The sequence below is a fragment of the Portunus trituberculatus genome, chromosome 29 (genome assembly GCF_017591435.1).
Source record: "Portunus trituberculatus isolate SZX2019 chromosome 29, ASM1759143v1, whole genome shotgun sequence".
Classification (NCBI taxonomy): domain Eukaryota; kingdom Metazoa; phylum Arthropoda; class Malacostraca; order Decapoda; family Portunidae; genus Portunus; species Portunus trituberculatus.
In genome coordinates, this window is record NC_059283.1 from 14,202,420 (window position 1) to 14,222,419 (window position 20,000).

The 20,000-nt window shown below is 40.2% G+C and overlaps 1 protein-coding gene and 1 long non-coding RNA gene across 3 annotated transcripts in view; one reads left to right on the plus strand and one right to left on the minus strand.

The window, feature by feature from the left end:
• Positions 1–20,000, minus strand: part of LOC123510455 (hemicentin-1-like) — a 177,469-nt gene that overhangs the window by 122,108 nt on the left and 35,361 nt on the right. The gene's annotated exons all lie outside the window — the stretch shown is intronic.
• The window catches only part of LOC123510457, a 49,852-nt gene that overhangs the window by 21,399 nt on the left and 8,453 nt on the right, over positions 1–20,000 (plus strand). Inside the window, exon 2 of the long non-coding RNA XR_006676508.1 lies at positions 8,882–8,982. This is a non-coding gene — a long non-coding RNA (uncharacterized LOC123510457). The remainder of the gene's footprint in view (positions 1–8,881; positions 8,983–20,000) is intronic.

The following is a 20,000-nucleotide window of genomic DNA, read 5'->3' on the forward strand; positions in this document are numbered from 1 at the left end:
TCTCTCTCTCTCTCTCTCTCTCTCTCTCTCTCTCTCTCTCTCTCTCATCTCTCTCTCTCTCTCTCTCTCTCTCTTTCTCTTTCTGCTCATCTCATGCATCTTACGTCTCTCTCTCTCTCTCTCTCTCTCTCTCTCTCTCTCTCTCTCTCTCTCTCTCTCTCTCTCTCTCTCTCTCTCTCTCTCTCTCTCTCTCTGCATCTCTCTCTCTCTCTCTCTCTCTCTCTCTCTCTCTCTCTCTCTCTCTCTCTCTCTCTCTCTCTCTCTCTCTCTCTCTCTCTCTCTCTCTCTCTCTCTCTCTCTCTCTCTCTCCTATTCATTACTCCTTCTCTTCCTTTTCATCTCCGTGTTGTCCTCTTATGTAAGTAGGGAAGAGATGGAGGAGAAGGACGAGGAGGAACAGGAAGGAAGAATAAAGCATGAGGTTAGAGAGATATAGAAGGAGGGAGGGAGAGAGGAAGACATAGAAATAGATAAACAAGAGGGAGAGACAGACAGAATGGGATATATATAGAGAGAAAGACATGTACACAGAAACAGGAACAAATGAGGAGGCGAATTGAAGTTAACATTTAATTGTATAGGAAGGGAAGAGACGAATGTAGATAGACAAAGGCGGAAAGATAAGGTGAAAGGAAGGGATGGAGAGGAAACTAAAGTGAAACTATAAGGAAAAGAGCAAATTTTTGAAGGTATAAAGGAATAAGGAGGATACAAAAGAGATAGGGAATAAATGAAAGGGAGAATATGGAAAATGGACAATAGGTTGTTCTTGAAACTGACAGGAGAGGAAGAAAAGGCATGGAAATGAAGGGAAATGGAAGTAGGAAAGAGATATTTCTTGAGATAAGGAGAGACAGACGGAGAGAAAAACTGAGAAAGATAGAGGAACTAGAGAAAAGTCAAACACTTCTCGAACAACTGGAGAGAGAGAGAGAGAGAGAGAGAGAGAGAGAGAGAGAGAGAGAGAGAGAGAGAGAGAGAGAGAGAGAGAGAGAGAGAGAGAGAGAGAGAGAGAGAGAGAGAGAGAGAAGGAAAATTGTTTTAATGGTTATATACAAGAAAAAAGGAACGACACAGGACAGAGACACATAAACTTAGAAATAACAGAGGCAGTTCTTGAAGATAAAAACAACAAACAGCGACAAAGCAACAAGGAAGCTGGAGAGGCAAAGTGAACAATTACTGAAGGTGAAACACGAACGAGAGATACAACAGAGACAAAAAAGTAAGAGACAATTCGTGAAGGTAATCTTAAAACGAAACGACAGAAACAGAGAAACTGGAGGAGAGAATAGAACAGTTGGTAAAGATAAAACGAGAGAGAGAGAGAGAGAGAGAGAGAGAGAGAGAGAGAGAGAGAGAGAGAGAGAGAGAGAGAGAGAGAGAGAGAGAGAGAGAGAATAAGCAGTTCTTTAAAGATAACCTAAGGATAGAGTACGGGAGAAAGAGATAGTGATAGAAAGAACACTAGAGAGAAGAAACAGAGAAAAATACTCTAAATAAAAGACAGTGTATAAAGACAAAAAAGAGATGAAGTGACCAATAGAAGCTAGAGAAACGAAGGCACGGAAGAGTGACAAAAGACAGTAGCTAGATGAAAGACAGTTTTTAATGACAAGTAAACATGACAGGTAAGAAAATGAAATATAAAACTATTACACTAGAGACAGACATTAGCAGACAAGGAAAGCTTGGAAAAGAATAACTATAAAAAAATGTGATGCAAGTGAAGAAATATACTGAGAACGGGTAGTTACTCAAGATCAAACGAGACAAAAAAAAAAAAAAAAAGCAGCCACAGAAGAGAGACAGACATGGGAAGTTAAAAAAGGAGGCAACTATGAAATATTAAAAGAGAGACAGGTAAAAGGGGAAAGAGACATAGATCAGTAGTTAAAAAAAAGGAAATTTTCTTAAAAATAAACTTTACAGGTAAAACCATAAATGGACTAGAGAAAATAGACAAAAAATGAAAACAATAAGATGATAGAGATCAAATAATAAAAAGATTGAGAGAGTAGGAAAGACAGACCAAGAAATTTCAAGAAAGATTAAACAAGAGAGATGAGGAAGAATTGAGGAAAATGACAGATAGAGACAGACAGACAAATGAACCTCAAAATAAACTTGAGACGAAAAAAGAACAGAACCAAAGACAGACATACAACTTCAAAAAAGACTAACTAGAAAAGACAATAAAGGTTGGAGACAAAAGAGACAAATTGACAGACAGAGACAAAGAAGAGAAAAAAAAGAGACTAAGGTAAAAAAGAACAACACAAAATACAACTATTAGAGAGACAAAGGAGGACGAGGAGACAAACAGGTAGACAAAGAGACAAAGAAAGGAAGAAAAAAAAAAAAAAGAGAAACTGTAAGGCAAAAAAGAACATCACAAAATACAACTATTAGAAAAACAAAGGAGGGCGAGGAAACAAACAAGTAGACAGACAGAGAAACAAACAAAAAGTCTAAAAGGTAAAACGAAACATTCAAATAAACGAACGAACTCAAAGAAGGATAACTAGAAAAGAAAAGGTAGAGACAGAGACAGTGTTTTCAAAGGTAACTAAATAAAATGTAGGCAAGGAGACAGACAGACAGACAAACCAAATTAACACAAAGATTCAAACAAGACGCTTAAAGATACAAAGAAACTAAAAGAAAAGGGTAACCACTATAAAAAGAAAACGATCGAGACAAAGAGATAGAGTTCTCAAAGGTAACTGAGTAAAAGAGGGCAAAACCACAGACAGACAGACATACAAAAATTAAAACAAAACGATGAAAGAGACATCGAAACAGACAAAGGAAATTAAGAGAAATGATAACTAGAGAAAAGGTGGAGACAGACAGTGGAGAGAGTTTTAAAGGTAACAGAGAAACAAAAGTAGCCTTAAAAAGAGAAAACTAGACATTTAAACAGACAAACCAACTTCAAAAAAGGATAACTTATAAATGTGGGAGACAAAGAAATGGAGACTTGATAAAGGTAATTGAGTAAAAGATGGCAAGGACACAGACAGACAAAAACCCTAAAAAGACAAAACGAGACACTCAAACAGACAAAGGAACCTAAAAAAAAGGTAACTAATAAAAGAAAACGATGGAGACGGAAACAGATATATTAAGAGTAAGTGAGAAAGAAAGAGAGCAAGGACACGGACAGACACGGACAGACTAAATAAATAAATAAATAAATTAGAAAAAAAACGAAAAAAGAGCAAATGAGACATTCCAACAGACAAAGGAACTTCAAAAAATTATAACTATTTAAAAACAAAGAAGAGAGAGAGAGAGAGAGAGAGAGAGAGAGAGAGAGAGAGAGAGAGAGAGAGAGAGAGAGAGAGAGAGAGAGAGTTCTTAAAGGTAACTGGTGTTTAGTGTCTTGAAGATGCCACCTGGCGGGGTCTTCATTGAGCTGTGTTATGCAAAGTTTTACCGTGGAGACAATGAGAGTCAAATACCGTCACTCCGCCCCGCTCACCGCACTGAGGCGCGCCGCACTTTACATAACGAGGCCATATTTCCTGGCACCGAGGCGGGTAATGTTGATATGGCTTAACTTCGAGTGGCTTCGCAGATACAGTCGTGGGTGCATATTCTCTCTCTCTCTCTCTCTCTCTCTCTCTCTCTCTCTCTCTCTGTGTGTGTGTGTGTGTGTGTGTGTGTGTGTGTGTGTGTGTGTGTGTCTGTGTCTGTGTCTGTGTCTGTCTGTGTCTGTCTGTCTGTCTGTCTCTCTCTCTCTCTCTCTCTCTCTCTCTCTCTCTCTCTCTCTCTCTCTCTCTCTCTCTCTCTCTCTCTCGTGGTATTCATGCTAGTGGTGAAAATAAAAGATTTGAATGAATATAGTTATGAACAGAAGAGAGAGAGAGAGAGAGAGAGAGAGAGAGAGAGAGAGAGAGAGAGAGAGAGAGAGAGAGAGAGATTTTCATGATATTGCTGGGTGACTTCACACACACACACACACACACACACACACACACACACACACACACACACACACACACACACACACACACACACACACACACACACACGTCTGCCTCGGCAGCTTGATAAAAACGCACTCGAGAAGCTAACCTATTATAATTATTGAAGCTGTCCACTCTAGGGTTAGCTCGGCTCTTGTTTGGCTTGTACACAGATGGTTGAGTGGAAATTTGACCATCGGTGTTAATGAAGGGAAAGCTAACTGTCTTGTATGTGTGTGTGTGTGTGTGTGTGTGTGTGTGTGTGTGTGTGTTGGGAGGAGTTACACTTTAGAATATAATATATTGAAGTTGTACACGATGATTCCTTCCTCCTAGTTATTATTATTATTATTATTTTCTTCTTCTTCTTCTTCTTCTTCTTCTTCTTCTTCTTCTTCTTCTTCTTCTTCTTCTTCTTCTTCTTCTTCTTCTTCTTCTTCTTCTTCTTCTTCTTCTTCTTCTTCTTCTTCTTCTTCTTCTTCTTCTTCTTCTTCTTCTTCTTCTTCTTCTTCTTCTTCTTCTTCTTCTTCTTCTTCTTCTTCTTCTTCTTCTTCTTCTTCTTCTTCTTCTTCTTCTTCTTCTTCTTCTTCTTCTTCTTCTTCTTCTTCTTCTTCTTCCTAGTCATCATCATCATCTATTTCAGTGCCATTATCATGTTTCTTTTGCGTCTTTCTCATTCTCCCTTATTCTTTACCTTTATTATCCTTCTCTTTATGTTTCTGTGTGTCTCGTACTGTCTGCTATTCCTCCTCCTCCTCCTCCTCCTCCTCCTCCTCCTCCTCCTCCTCCTCCTCCTCCTCCTCCTCTATCGCATTATCATTCTTCTCACCCATATCCTTTTTTTGAACTCTCAACTCTCAGTTCTCTCTCTCTCTCTCTCTCTCTCTCTCTCTCTCTCTCTCTCTCTCTCTCTCTCTCTCTCTCTCTCTCTCTCTCTCTCTCTCTCTCTTTTGTTCCTGTTCCTGTTCCTCTTTCTCCTTCCATATTAACTTATTACTTTATCTTCCTCCTCCTCCTCCTCCCGTTACTCCTCATCCTTGTTATCCTCTCTCTTTCCGTTCTTCATCATTATCCTCTACTTCTCTCATCTCTCTTCCTCCTCCTCCTCCTCTTCCTCCTCCTCCTTTCGTAATGGCTGCCCTTCGTCAAGTTCCCGTGCGGCTTTGATGAAATTATAACGTTGTGGGAGAAAAAAAAATGTGCCACCTCGCGATCGTCACTTTTGATCATTATTGCAAGAGAGAGAGAAGAAGAGAGAGAGAGAGAGAGAGAGAGAGAGAGAGAGAGAGAGAGAGAGAGAGAGAGAGAGAGAGAGAGAGAGAGAATAGTTGTTATTTATATTTATGATTGCCCTTTTCTTTCTCTTCTTCCCTTTTTATTTTCTTTCTCGCTTTGTGTTGTGGTGTTTAAATTTTTTATGAGGTTTCACGGATTGACGTTAGGGATTCTAGGTTAATATTCTCTCTCTCTCTCTCTCTCTCTCTCTCTCTCTCTCTCTCTCTCTCTCTCTCTCTCTTCATATTTCTTAGTTCTTCCCTCTTGTCCCTCTTTCTTTTATTCAGATTCTTCTTCCTCGCTTTGATATTTTCCCTGAAATTTCTCTCTCTCTCTCTCTCTCTCTCTCTCTCTCTCTCTCTCTCTCTCTCTCTCTCTCTCTCTCTCTCTCTCTCTCTCTCTCTCTCTCTCTCTCTCTCTCTCTCTCTCTCTCTCGGAACAGTCCCTTGCGTGACACTTTCCATATTGACACACTTGCTAATTACTGTCCTCGGACCAAGACTTGACATCCTCGCGGCTGATGACAAAACAACACAACTCCTGAAGTAATTGAGACGCCGCCCGAAAGAAGAAGGACGAAAACTGACGACTGAAGGAGAACTGGGAGTAGGAGGAGGAGGAGGAGGAGGAGGAGGAGGAGGAAGAAGAGGAGGAGGAGGAGGGAAGGCCAACAGGAGTGGGGGAGAGAGACGGGGAGGAGGAAGAAAAATGCTAGAAGAAAAGTGAAAGTAAAAAAAATGACCTGGGAAGATGGAGAGAAAGAGAAGGAGGAGGAGGAGGAAGAGGAGGAGGTGGAGGAGTAGGAGAAAGCGGTGAAGGACGAGGAGGAAGAGGTGATGAAAGGTAAGAAACTGTTATGTAATTAGGAATATAGAAGTTAGATAAGGCCGGAAAGGAGGAAAAGGAAAGGGAGAAGAGGTGACGAAAAGTAAGAAACTGCTATAGAACTGGGGAAAGTGAAGTCAGAAAGAGCAAGAAAGATGCAGAAACGAGATGAAAGGAAATGAGGTGGAGGAGGAGAAAGAAGAGGTAATAAAAAAGTGGGAACGTGCTGTTGAAATAAGAATGCGGGGAAGAGGACGAGTAAAAGATAAAATAGAAGTTAGAAAGAGACTGGAAACTTGGAGAGAAAGAAGAGAAGGAGGAGAAAAAAAGGTCATGAAAGTGAGAAAAAGAGAGAACTGCTGTAGAATTAGGAATAGGAAAAAAAAGAAAAGAAAACGAGAAAAATCAATTGGAAAGATTGAACTGAAAATAAAGAGAAAGCGGAAATGATATGAGACAACGAGAAAAATGTTGTAGAATTCTGAATAACATATGAATAAACTCAGTGAAATGTACCCTGGATTTAACTGTGATCGTACCTGCATGTTCCTCCCTTATCGCTAAGTAGGTACAAATGTCGCAGTTCGCGTGGAGAGGAACACGGACTTCACGACTTCTGGTGTATGTATTTGCAGTAAGCCAGAGTGAGCCACGATAGGGGATATGACTCAGGAATTGCACTCAGTATAAGCAAGCAAGCCAGGGGAGAGCGGGAAGGGAACGTGTTAAACTGTTGGAATTTTGTCTTGAAATAGTAAGTGTATTGAACTATTGGAAATTTGTCTTGGAATAGTAAGGAAGGAAGAGGAGCGTGTTGAAGTATTGGAATTTTGTCTTGGAATATTAAGAAGGGAAGAAAACTTGTTAAAATATTAAAATTTTGTCTTAGAATAGTAATGGATGCAGGGAAGTGTATTAAAGTATTGAAGTTTTGTCTTGGAATAGTAAGAAGGGAAGAAAACTTGTTAAACTATTGGAATTTTGTCTTAGAATAGTAAGGATGGAAATGGAGTGTGTTAAACTATTGGAATTTTGTCTTGGAATAGTAAAGGGGAAATGTAACTTTTAGAATTTTGTCTTGGAATAACAAAGAGGAAATGTGTGTTGAACTTTTAGAATTTTGTCTTGGAATAACACACGAGGAGAAAAATAAAAGGATTAAAGCATTGACTAACAAGAAGCTAAAATGTAAACCAGAGCGTCTTTAATTTGTCTTGGAATAGCAGCCTAAGGAAAGAATGGAACCGTGTTGAAATATTGTATTTTTCAATAGCACGTAAGGAGAAACACATAAGAATTAAAGCATGAACTAAACAGGTAAATCAGAGTGCCTTTATTTTGTCAGCTTCCATAGAGTTAATAAAAGATAAGGAATAATCAGTGTGTTTCTTCGTCATATAATCCTATAAGGCATTCATTATTATTTGTACAGCTACTCTGAGCATAATCCTGGCTAGACATTGGATACTCTCCTCTTTTCATTCCTGTCTTTCTTGTAGATGCTCCAAAAAAATTACATGCATTGCCTTTAGTGTTCTGAATTCTTCCTGTGAGAGTTAATACACAACTAACAAGAAACTATTCATGTAAAGCACATCTTAACTTCGTCATCTTTGAAGTATTGCTTATAGAAATCTGAAGGAATGATAAGTAACAAAAAAAAGATTAACTCGTAACAGTATAGAGACAAAATATCGAATCTAAAACACTTCCACTTTCTTATTGTAACGAAAACGAAAGTATAAGTATTATTTTCAGACATTTTAACCTCATCGACACTGTGCTTCGCCATCTCCGCTAACTTTAAACGTGATTAATGTGGACTATTTGTATGCATAACACTCTCCCATGCACCGCTGACACTTACGGTGGAGTGAAATAAGTGACCTAATCGACATCCATTTGCATTCTGACCTTAGGTGAAGGCCCTCATAAATCCACCCCTAGGCAGCCACACACAGGCACAACACTCGCTCACTGACATTCGCCCCTGCCACATTTCTAAATATATCAACACTTTCGACAAACATTCGTACAAAACAACACATTCCTACGTCCACAGATATTCATTACCTCAGATATTCCATTCCAGTTCTCAGATATTCATGGAAAATGTCTTTCAGCTCTTCTATTTTTTTCATTCTTTTCTTGATTTTTTTATTGGCTAAAGCTTACGTCATAGAACGAATCTTATCACCTGGAAAGACATACACACAGTCACTCCACATTATTGTCACTATCCACAAATACCTCATCCACAGCACTCTTAGGAACACCCACACCATACCTTGCTATTCATCCACATGTACTGACACACACTCAAAACTTCTAACGCACCGTATACTTTACCCTTTGAATTACGTCCCCATGATCTTCGCACCCTTATGCTTCCCTTCAAGTAATTCCCTTTACTATCACTTGAAGTTATACGAGGTAAGATAAGGCAAAGCAAAACGATGCTACTCAGACAAGATAAGATTAGGTTAGGTTTAAGTCAAGTTAGGTTAGATTTATATTTCTACAATTTCTAGTTAGGTAATTACTTACTGTAGGTGTAATTTCCCTTGAAACCAATAGATATCGTGAGAAGCAGACATCTTTTACAGTAGTCATCAACACAACTCCTCTTCTCTCCATTCATAAACACACACACACACACACACACACACACACACACACACACACACACACACACACACACACACACACACACACACACACACACACACACACACACACACACACACACACACACACACAGCACTCTCAGCCACAGACATTTCAAAGCACCGTTCTTCTTCCCACAGGTCTCCGCAGCCCGATAATATAATACAGCTCGGGTCAGACAGCGCCGCCAACTCCCTCAGAAGACTACATAAAACCTGTTCCCAACTTTGTCACCTTGATGGTAAGTAATTATCAAGTTGAGGACCACGGCAGGAGAAGGAGAAGGAGGATAAGATGGAGGACCAGGAGGAAGCAGGAGAAAGGGAGGCAAGGAAAATGAGGAAGGGTGGAGAATGGAACACAAGGAGATAAAGAAAGGGAAAGAAAATGAGGTGTCCTTTGATAGATAACTTTGCCACGTACATTGGTGCTATATTTTCCATAGACAAAGGCAGAGAGAGAGAGAGAGAGAGAGAGAGAGAGAGAGAGAGAGAGAGAGAGAGAGAGAGAGAGAGAGAGAGAGAGAGAGAGAAAACATTTCATAATCGGAAATTTTCAACTTAGAAATAAAATATTCACGAAGAGTGCTACAGAAAAAAAAATGTTGCATGAAAATTTTGTAAAAAAAAAAAAAAAGACGGCGAAAAAAAGAGTACATTGAGAAATATCCTGTAGCGTGAACCATTCTTACATAACCACAACATGCAATAATATTTTACACTTTTTATTTATTTAATATTTTCCAAGTCCAATATTCATAACACATTTCCAGTAACAAGTAATCATATCACTCTTCCTTTGACATTTACCACTACGCCATTCCCTATCTCTATATTTTTCAGAGCACCTTTGGAAACCCATCAGAGTAGACTCTTAAACCACCTCTCCTTTACCTGTAGAATACCTTAAGTAAACACACTCCCGCTGGACCCTAATTACAAGCATTGCACAGGTAAAGGTGATCGCCCTCAGTCCGTAACCCGCCGCTGCCTGGGTGAACATTGGCAAGGGAGGTACTTAAATACACAAGGAAGCAATTCTACATGTGTATAAATGTGTTCTGGATGTGTTGTGCTCGGTGTGTTTGTTCGAGGTGGGTCTCAATTGGTTTCCAAGTCCTGATCAGAGAGATGAAGCAGAGAGAGGTGGATATAGGTGAGAGGGCAGGACTGAATGCAAAGTAGTAAAGAAGAGTAAGAAAAAAAATGTGTTGTAGGGTTTCTCTCTCTCTCTCTCTCTCTCTCTCTCTCTCTCTCTCTCTCTCTCTCTCTCTGTCCTTTTGGAAAAACTAATAAGGGACATTTCAAGGGTACATTACCTTCCCACACATTTACCTGTCCCTAATCTTGCCTGTTAATATGCACACGAAATTTCTGGTATGAATTATTTTTATTGTAAAGTAATATTCTTCATCAGTTTTCATGTTTGATATGTTGTTTGCAACTGTACTCTCTTGACACACACACACACACACACACACACACACACACACACACACACACACACACACACACACACACACACACACACACACACACACACACACACACACACACACTGGTATAGGCTTGACCAGTACTTAATACACTTATTTTCATTGTGTTTGAAGTTTAACTCTTTATATTACCGTTTGTTATTTGCATGTTAGTAAGCTAATTCAACAAGGACATTTAGTAAAAAGGAGAACTGAACTAAACACTGACTGGGAAAAGAAAAACAGACTCAAACACACAAAGAAAAGTGAAAATGAGTAGAACAGGTCTTGACTTGTTACCATAGCTGTATATCGTGGCTTTAAACAAACACACACACACACACACACACACACACACACACACACACACACACACACACACACACACACACACACACACACACACACACACACACACACACAATGAAATAACTACAGTCCTCTTGACAAACTTGACACTTATCTGGTCGAGGTGAGGGGTCAGGGAGGGAGGGAGAGGGTAAGGGTCATGGGGGAGAGAAGGGGAAGAGGAATGAGGGTTTGGTGGAGGGAGAGTTAAGGGGAATAGAGACGAAGCGTGACCTCATAACTCGGCTAATCTCACCTCACTTCCTCTCTTCCCTCCTCATGATTCAGGCATCTGTGTTTTCTCCTCACCCTGTTAAAGTTGTTTTCCTTAGCTTTTTTCGCGTGTGCTTTCTATTCCATATTTATTTTCTCTTATAATTGTGATATTCAACTGTACAGTTACCTATTTTCCTCTCAGGCAGTAATTTTTCTCTTGCATTTTCTCTAGCTTAATTCTTTTCTTTATTCAATTGTAATCCGAAGCTGTACAATTGCCTATATTTTCTCTCATCAAAGTGTTTTATTTGTATTTTTCTTTCATTATTTCTGTTCTTTTTCAATTGTAATCTTTAATTGTACGTTTACATATATTTTTGTTTAAGTCAAGTGTATTTTATTTATATCTTATCTTTTAGATTTTTTTTTCTCTTTCATTTGTAATCCATAACTGTGCACTTACTAGATATATTTTCTGGATCAAGTATATTTTATTTGTATTTTTCCTTGTATACATTTTCTCTCTCAATTGTACTCGTCTACTCTGCCCTGAACTGTATTCGTTTTAGACAGTTGCAGGTAAATTCACGTTTTTTCACCTGCTTGTTTACCTGTATTCCTCCACTATATATTTGTGTCCACAGGTGATTGTCTTTATTCCTATTATGTATTTCGGTGATCCAGGTGAAGATCGATTTAATTCTATATAATTTCTTCCCTCCTACTTGTAATTTCCCTTCGTATTGTTATGTTAATCCCTGAGACAACTACAGGTAAAATTTCCACCTGTACTTTTATTCAATTCTCTCCTTTCAAGTGAGAATAAAGGCAAATTTTTACCTGCAGATTCACTCATCTCGCTCAATTTCTCCTTTCAAATCAGGTAAAGACAAATTCTCACCTGTACATTCACTCATATTTCTCCTTTCAACCACATAAGGACAAATTTTCACATACATACACTCACTCACTTCTTTTTATCAGACAGATAAAGGCAAATGTTCACCTGTGATCTTATACAGTCTTCTCGTTTCAAGTAGATAAAGAGAAATTTTCACCTCCACTTCCCTCATACTTGTACACACACTCGTATTTCTTTTCGTAGTCAAGTTAAAGACAAATTTTCACCTGTGCACTTTCTAATACTTTTGCATTCAATCAGATAAAATATAAACTCACTTGTACACTTACTCAATTTTCTCCTCTTAGCCAAGTTAAAGACAAGTTTTTTACCTGTATACTTACTCAATTTTCTCCTTTCAAGCAAATAAAGACAAAATTCCGCCTGTACTCTTAGTTATTTTTCCTCCCAGACAAGTAAAGACAATTTTTTTTAACTTATACACTTGTTAATAATTATGCTTTGTCAGGTAAAAGATTTGTTAATAAATATGCTTTGTCAGGTAAAAGATAAACTCACCTGTATGTATTCTCACCCTTAAGCATATATACGTATTTCCAAAGCACAATCAGACCGTTTTCTTTATGGTGTACGCGAACACATACTCTCCGTTCACTAGAAGCCCGCCACACAGTCCTCGATATACGGAAACAATATCTTCATGTAGTCCCGAGATACGAACTTATTTATCACAACTCAGTTAACCGTAGGCGCCATAGAGACTCCGATTTACGAACATATATCGCTACTCATGTAAATATAGCCGGACACAACTCGGCGTAACCGTAATCACAACTCCCGTTCCAGCCGGTCCTCACGAATATTAAACAGCGGCTTGGGCCAGACAGTGTCACGCCACACGGCCCCGCGCAACACTAAGGGCGGCTCGCTGCACGCTGCTCATAGGATACGCGCCTTTACAACCTCGCATGCCGCCAAGACTGCTTAGGAGAAGGGGGATTATTATTATTATTAATATTGTTGTTTTTATTATTATTATTATTATTATTATTATTATTATTATTATTATTATTGTTATTGTTATTATTATCATCATTGTTATTGCTATTGTTGTTTGAAATATTGTTGTTATTGTTATAATTTTATTATACAATTAGTAGTACTTATTGTTACTACTACTACTACTACTACTACTACTACTACTACTACTACTACTACTACTACTACTACTACTACTACTACTACTACTACTACTACTACTACTCTTGCTGCTGGTACTCTCCTGATTTTTTTTCTGTTTTGCTTCCATCTATCTCAGAAATATTTACTCCCTTCAGAGAAAAATGTAAAATTTTCTTCCTTTTAGTTTTTAGTTTATTGCGTTTCTACCATTTGAGTTTATGAGAAGTGGTCCGCTCTCTCTCTCTCTCTCTCTCTCTCTCTCTCTCTCTCTCTCTCTCTCTCGTTCGTGTGTGTGTGTGTGTGTGTGTGTGTGTGTGTGTGTGTGTGTGTGTGTGTGTGTGTGTGTGTGTGTGTGTGTGTATGCTCATTACCCCCCCCCCTCGCCCTCCTCCTCGCCGCGGTAAAGGTATTCCGGCTTAGAATTGGTCTATGGTGCGGGGAAGGCAACTTAATTAAAGTCATTTAGGTGTGGATGTATGTCCCAATATGGAGAGAGAGAGAGAGAGAGAGAGAGAGAGAGAGAGAGAGAGAGAGAGAGAGAGAGAGAGAGATTACAGGACTATTTTTTTTGTATATTGAACTCTCTCTCTCTCTCTCTCTCTCTCTCTCTCAAAGAATGTGAAAGGAGATAGAAGGAAGGGAGAGAGGGATGGAGATAGAAGGAAGGGAGAGAGGATGGAGAGAGAGAGAGAGAGAGAGAGAGAGAGAGAGAGAGAGAGAGAGAGAGAGAGAGAGAGAGAGAGAGAGAGAGAGAGAGAGAGAGAGAGAGAGATAATAAATATAACTCTTTTTCACTTCCATATTTTGTACTTTCACCTTGTTTCCTTTTTCCTCCCCTCCCCTCCTTCCTTCCTTCCTTCCTTCCTTCTTCTCCCATTTCTTCCTCTCTCTATTCTCTTGTAGCCGCCACTTCCACGTGATGGGTCTCAATATTTAGTTCCGTCCTTCCCTTATGCGCCGAAATGGTCATATTTGGCTGTTTACCTCAAGGCGCGGTCCCCCCCGCATTGGCACCACTGGGACGGAGAGGGGAGCGAGGAGGGAGGACTCAAATTTGCACGGACTTGGTAATACTGCAATAACCAAGGGAGAGTGGGAAATGTGTTTTTTTTCTTTTTTTTTCATTTTTTATCTGGCAATACTACACCAGCTGGACTGACGGGAGGGAGGGAAGATATTGGCAATACTGTGGTTGATAAGGAGGGTGTCATTTTTGAGGGAGGTGGTGATGGTGTATCGAGGAAGGGAAGACAGAGGGGGCATTGCATTACGTGTGGACAAGGAGGAAATCATACAAACAGGCAAAACTATAGAAACTTACATGAAAACTTTACCTAACATGAGACGGCTGAATATCTTTTATCGGGTCCCATTCGGCAAGTAGATTGCAAACTTTACATTTCAGAAGGTTCACTGGGAGCTTGTCTGTATCCTCGTGTAAGTTCAGATCTGAGAAACCTATAGAAACAGCTGTTATTCTATTGAAGTTATTTTATTGAAGTTCGATGTTGTTGAAGACGTGTAGAATGATTTTGAAGAAGTAGCGTGATGAGTGAGAGTGAAGTTTTAAGACACTTAGCCTCAAATTTTGGTTGGCCCTTTTTGGCTGCACGGTTTGGGGACTGGTACCTTTAGCGGGGTTTTATATAGTTTAGTTTTTATTATTTTTTATTTTTTATTTTTTTTTGTCCTAGGCCAGAATTTTCTTACATAAAATCCTAGAATATATAAAAGCCCTCCAGATTTCGTGTTAGCATTGTCTGCCTGCCACGCCATTACAGGTTCCGTGGTATGGTATTCTTGGAGCAGCTGTTGAAAGCGATGACTCCGTTCAAGAATTATTGCTACCTTCAGACGATAATGATATTTTTTTATATAACAAGGGGAAAAAAACATGTCAAAGGTAACATAAAAGGAAAAAAAGACCCACTTAGTTGCCAGTCCCTTTGCAAGTCCGAGAGAGTTAGCCAAAAATTGGGGATAAATGTCTTGAAACTTCCTCCTTCTATGAAGTCAAGTCATAGGAAGTTGGAAATACAGAAGCAGGCAGGGAGTTCCTGAGTTTAGCAGAGAAAGGTATGAAAGATTGAGAGTACTGGTTAACTCTTGCATTAGAGAGGCAGACATTAATATAATGGGGAGACCGTTCGCTGTCGGTTCTAGGAGGAATGCCTATCAGTTAACCATTCTTTCTGCAAGCTTTTGGTGGTGGTGGAGAGACTGTCGATTTCATATGATCAACTTTTCTTCTCAGAATTTTGGTCGTAATGCAGCATTGTAGGTTATTTCCTGTGGCTATTTACATGATAACAAGTCCAATAAGCGTCCTTCTCTGCATAATGCTTTCTGTTCTTTCCTATCTTAGTTTTGTCAACCTCCCTCCGAGTCTTTCATCCATTTTCATAATAAAGTTTGGAAATCTCTCTGGTTTCGTATGTCCTCCTACATGTGACTGAACTCTTTCCAGACGGAGGTTTGGAATGATTTTTCCGTGTAATTTTGGATGTTCATGGACGATTCTCTCTCAGGACTGGCAACTTCATTAAACCTCTTCATTTGCTTTGTGTTTTGTAGCCCTTGGCCAGAACTCTCTTGCTTAAAAAGTCGTTGCATTAGTATGAATTTATAGATAAGCTACCAAAACCTTGACCCGCAGGTAGAGATTTGCACAATGTTTCTCTAAATGGATGATAGATAAGAATTGTTTCGTTTCTTTATTTGTTCGAACCATTTTACCCCGAGCATTGATTAAAACCTTTCAGCATTTCTCTCCTTAATACTTTGAAGTGCTTCCTATTATCTGTGTGAGTGCTGATTTTTTATTGCTACATGTACAATATTGTGTGTGTGTGTGTGTGTGTGTGTGTGTGTGTGTGTGTGTGTGTGTGTGTGTGTGTGTGTGTGTGTGTGTGTGTGTAATTCACCACGGTCGTCTGCTGGTCACCCAGCCAGTCTTCCCCATTACGGAGCGAGCTCAGAGCTCATAGACCGATCTTCGGGTAGGACTGGGACCACAACACACTCCACACACCGGGAAAGCAAGGCCACAACCCCTCGAGTTACATCCCGTACCTGTCTACTGCTAGGTGAACAGTGGCTACACATTAAGAGGCTTGCCCATTTGCCTCGCCGCGCCGGGACTCGAACCCGGCCCTCTCGATTGTGTGTGTGTGTGTGTGTGTGTGTATGTGTGTGTGTGGGGCTGACCTAAGAAAAAATATATTGTTTTTTTTTTTTTTTTGTTGTTGTTGCTGCTGCCATTGTTGTTGTTGTGGACAGTGGTCGGGCAGCAAACCGTTGAGTGGACATACGACAAAAGCGAGGGTGATACATGTTACCTGTTGAGCCGAGGTGATCACCGTGGCCTGATAAATATTTACTCAACCTTCACTGCTCGTCCGTTACCTTATCAATACATCCATTGCTGTGTTTACTTATTAACCTACTCATTGTTACAGACCTTTTTGTGTAATCGGTTTTTTTAATCGGCTTTCCCCTCTTACATAAAATAAACACATCCTCTCTTGACCACAAAGTACACTACATAATTTTCTTGTATTTTCTAATAGAATGAAAGAGCGCTTGACGTAGTTACAAATTTAAAGATCATATCCAGTGACTAGTGTCGCATTGTTTCAGTTACTCCGTTGTCTTTGAAATATCACTGACTCATTTCGGTAATCTGAAACTCTTTGCTCTTTCACCTCACTAAAAGACTGGACATGATTCTCGGTGTTCTCAAGAGTTTTACCCCATCAGTAACCTACGATTCTGTCACTAGAGCCATAGAAACACTCTTATAAACCCAGAGAATAAGTAGATTTATTGTAGTGTACTGGAGGTGCGGTGCAGGTGTGTTTCAGGTGCTGTCCTTAGTCGAAGTGGTACTGAGGTGACCGGCGGCCGTGCTTCACCAGTAGACTTTTAATTCCTGTACAGATTTGCGCTTTTATATTTCTGGATACCATTGTTCATTCCTACAACCAGATGAATCCGTGCTGCCGCTTTTGTTGAGAGAGAGAGAGAGAGAGAGAGAGAGAGAGAGAGAGAGAGAGAGATTATCCATATATATATTGCAGTAAAGGCGTTCCTCCAATACTCGATAACACGCAGTAATAGTCTTCAGATTCTCTCTCTCTCTCTCTCTCTCTCTCTCTCTCTCTCTCTCTCTCTCTCTCTCTCTCTCTCTCTCTCTCTGAAGGGATGATCTATTTCCGCAAACCATAAAAACAAAACACTGAGCTTCGACTATTTTTTTTCTTTCAGGAAGATGGAGAGGTTAAGCTTTTGCTCCTCCTCCTCCTCCTCCTCCTCCTCCTCCTCCTCCTCCTCCTCCTCCTCCTCCTGCTGCTGCTGCTGTTATTTTGCCATGATCTCCTTCCTTCCTCTCTCCATTAATCAATTTCTATTCGTTTTATTTTCATTGCCTTTCTATAAACAGAGAGAGAGAGAGAGAGAGAGAGAGAGAGAGAGAGAGAGAGAGAGAGAGAGAGAGAGAGAGAGAGAGAATGCCAAAATTACTTAATGAAAAGAAGGCAGTTAAAATGAATACATCCAATTCAGAGAGAGAGAGAGAGAGAGAGAGAGAGAGAGAGAGAGAGAGAGAGAGAGAGAGAGAGAGAGAGAGAGAGAGAGAGAGAGAGAGAGAGAGAGAGAGAGAGAGAGAGAGAGAGAGAGAGAGAGAGAGAGAGAGAGGTGAGGGGTTACTGGGAGAAGAACAGGTGTGCACTATTACCTGTCTGTTCTCACCTGTACTTAGGAGCTCATTAGCCACCACCACCACGCACCTGAGGAACTGGGAAATAATATCTTTTTTTCCTTCCACACCCTCTCTCTCTCTCTCTCTCTCTCTCTCTCTCTCTCTCTCTCCCTCCCTCCAGTCATGAATAACAGAAGACAGTGGAGGAACGTAACTGTTGCATTTTTTTTCTCTCTGGTAAACGAAGGAAGGGTGAGAGAGAGAGAGAGAGAGAGAGAGAGAGAGAGAGAGAGAGAGAGAGAGAGAGAGAGAGAGAGAGAGAGAGAGCATTTTCTTCCTTTCCCTTAAGTGTAGTTTGAGAAGATGCTCTTGTTCGCATCTGTAAGCGTAGGTAAACTCTGTGTGTGTGTGTGTGTGTGTGTGTGTGTGTGTGTGTGTGTGTGTGTGTGTGTGTGTGTGTGTGTGTGCAGGCGCGGTTGCTTCCTCATTTCGAGTGTGTTGATATTTTCAGCTTCAGTTTCAGCATCCTGTGTGCAGAAGATGAACATTTGGATCGATTGTGTGGTGGATTTATTAAGATTCTTTTTATTGTTGTGTGTGTGTGTGTGTGTGTGTGTGTGTGTGTGTGTGTGTGTGTGTGTGTGTGTGTGTGTGTGTGTGTGTGTGTGTGTGTGTGTGTGTGTGTGTGTGTGTGTGTGTGTGTGTGTTTGAGAGAGAGAGAGAGAGAGAGAGAGAGAGAGAGAGAGAGAGAGAGAGAGAGAGAGGAGATGGAAGAGAGAGAGAGAGAGAGAGAGAGAGAGAGAGAGAGAGAGAGAGAGAGAGAGAGAGAGAGAGAGAGAGAGAGAGAGAGAGAGAGAGAGAGAGAGAGAGAGAGAGAGAGAGAGAGAGAGAGAGAGAGAGAGAGAGAGAGAGAGGAGAGGAGAGGGAGAGGAGAGGGAGGAGAGGGAGAGAGAGAGAGAGAGAGAGAGAGAGAGAGAGAGAGAGAGAGAGAGAGAGAGAGAGAGAGAGAGAGAGAGAGAGAGAGAGAGAGAGAGAGAGAGAGAGAGAGAGAGAGAGAGGAGAGAGAGAGAGAGAGAGAGAGAGAGAGAGAGAGAGAGAGAGAGAGAGAGAGAGAGAGAGAGTAGTAGTAGTAGTAGTAGTAGTAATTAAAATTACGTAAATAAACAATTGCACGTCAATTTCTTAATCACTCAATCAACTCCTGTACTTCCATGAGCAAACTCTCCTGCCTTCTCCTTCCGCACTCTTTTTTCTCTCCATTCTCTCCCCCCGTACTCGGTATACACACACTCTCTCTCTCTCTCTCTCTCTCTCTCTCTCTCTCTCTCTCTCTCTCTCTCTCTCTCTCTCTCCCCTCACAGCCCGGGGCGAACACAGCAACCTGCGGACTCTCTTCATGTTTGTCTGTTTCCTCAGCTCGCTACCTCTCCTTGCTCTCCCGTGTGTGTGTGTGTGTGTGTGTGTGTAGGGAGAAACGAAAGAGGATATCGTGGCTTGCCTGTGTATCTCTCTCTCTCTCTCTCTCTCTCTCTCTCTCTCTCTCTCTCTCTCTCTCTCTCTCTCTCTCTCTCTCTCTCTCTCTCTCTCTCTCTCTCTCTTAATCATAGTTATGGCATGCAATGAATGTGAGTGATACTTTTAGCTCCTCGTGATATTTTCCTTTTATGAGTGAAAGTTTCATAATTACAATCACAATAATGATAGTAATAATAATGATGTAATAGTAGTAGTAATAATAACATATAATGATAATGATAGTAATAATAATAATAGTAATAATAATAATAATAGTAATAATAATGATAGTAATAACAGAGTGTATGGCATGCACAAAGTGAAAGGGGACAAAAAAGGATTTCAAAAGGGTTGGGTATTCGATATATATTTTGTTATTTACTCTGCCTAATATCAATCAGCGTAGCAAAATATTTGAGTAATGCACGACAATTTATCTATTTCCAGAACATCAATGGCGCGATCTACTAAATGGAAAAAAATGAGAAATAGGATTCACTCTATGGTTAATATTTATTTCCTCTCATAAAAGACGCGCCTACGATAATATCCACTAGGCCTAAATTTCTTTTTTTCTAAGTGGTAATATATCTTAAAGGATTCAAGCTTATGATCGTTGCCAATAGCCATTCCAGGAGAACCCTTTGTGTTGGCGACAGTGAGCGCCGCCAGGGGTTCCACTGAGGCTCACTTCTGGCAACACTGAAGCCTTTGTGAATGAGGTGTGATTCTTTTTTTTTTTTTTTTGAAGGTTTTGGTATATGTGTATGAGCGTCTCTCTCTCTCTCTCTCTCTCTCTCTCTCTCTCTCTCTCTCTCTCTCTCTCTCTCTCTCTCTCTCTCATGAATGCAAAAAATATCGAGATAGGGTTGCTTTTCATTTAATCATTTGGATATGAACTCTCTCTCTCTCTCTCTCTCTCTCTCTCTCTCTCTCTCTCTCTCTCTCTCTCTCTCTCTCTCT